Consider the following 1625-nt stretch of genomic DNA (forward strand, 5'->3'; position numbering starts at 1 on the left):
CACCTGCAACGGGACGGATGCCTGCAAACCCAAGGCTGAGAGAAGCATTAAGAATATGTGCAAACCGGGATATCTGCACAGAGCACCACTGCTGTAACTTAAGACTGCACCCAGCTACCTGCCTGGCACCTCAGAGGCACAGCCACTTACCCACCTACCACCACTTCCCTCGTAGACCCTCAGGCCTCCCCAGTAGCACCCTAGCTCAGTGTTCTCCATGACTGGAATCCAGAAACCCCAGATTCACCTTTGGTCTTCTCCACCGTATCAGTCCATTGCCAAGGCATCTGCTTCTGACTACGCCCCAGCTCAGGGTAGCATCCTACAGAATTACTGCAGCCCGTCCTCTTCAAACCCACCTCCCCTCCTCTTTCCTAAATACCCATCACATGCATCTTAATGTATTTGGATAAGAAAGGCCTCCTTCCCACAGCCAAGGAGACCTGAGTAAACGGAGGTCCACTCCTCTCCTGACTTGCTGTCCAGATCTGAAGTGGCCCCAAGGCTTACATGTTAAAGGCCCTGGTACTTACCCCAGGGCCTGTGCACCTGCTCCTTTCCCCTAGCAAATTCCCACTCCTTGAAAAGGACAAGTGCACAGCTCATTAATTATTCAGATATAAACACTCATCAACCGCTAAGTCTGACACATTCCCAATGCCGAGAGGCTCCCTCCAGCCCCTTCCCAGTCCACACCACACCCAGCCTCTCAGGGAGCCCTTGTTTGGGCTTCTATCACAGTGCTGACTGAGATGCAGCTGGGGCTACTCTTTCTTGAGGGCAGCACTAACCTTGCGGGAGGTCTAACTCTTCGGGATGAGCCCTTGTTACACTCGGGCATTGCGTTTGCAGAGGAATTACTGGGTTCCTGTGGACTCCCTTTGCAATTCTGGGTGCCAGGAAGACGAGAGCCACACCTGCCCGCACTCACCTTTGCTCTGGAACTGGCGCGTGCAGTCACAATACAGGAAAGGCCCATGTCGGGTGCTTCCTGCTGCCAGGGGTGCTCTGAGCATTCACGGGCACTGGCTCTTTTAATCTTCATATCAATGGCATTAAGTGGGCACCATCATCATGCATCGAGTAGGGACACTGAGGCTCAGAAAAACAAAACAGCTTGCCAACATTGTGAGGTGGTAAAGGGTGAAGGTGTGATTCAAATTCAGGCAGTCTGAGCCCAGGGCCTGGGACTCAGAGGCCAAGAGGACACTTTAATAAGTGGCTATAGTACCTTTTAATTTATTTTCTTTTTCCATTTTATGTGTAAGAATGTTCTGCCAGCAAGTATGTCTGTGTACCACATGCATGCAGTCCCCACTGAGGCCAGAGGAGGGGCATCAGATCTTTCAGAACTGGAGTTACAGAAGGTTTTGAGCCTCCATATGGGTGTTAGGAATAGAACCTGGCCCTCTAGACGAGCAGCCAATACTTCATAGTTGATAAGATTCTATTAAAGACACTGAGGAGTCCTTATTCCCCACAGAGACCAACAAGTGAAGAGAAACAGCTGCTGAATCACTGCATGGCTGCCAGCTAGAAAAGAAAGCCCAGGCCCTCCTGGGGTCTAGGGAAGAGGTCAGCGTTAAACTGTTGCTACCCATCTCACCACCACAGCTCAGACAGCA

Source organism: Myodes glareolus, chromosome 18 (genome assembly GCF_982192425.1).
Source record: "Myodes glareolus chromosome 18, mMyoGla1.1, whole genome shotgun sequence".
NCBI lineage: Eukaryota > Metazoa > Chordata > Mammalia > Rodentia > Cricetidae > Myodes > Myodes glareolus.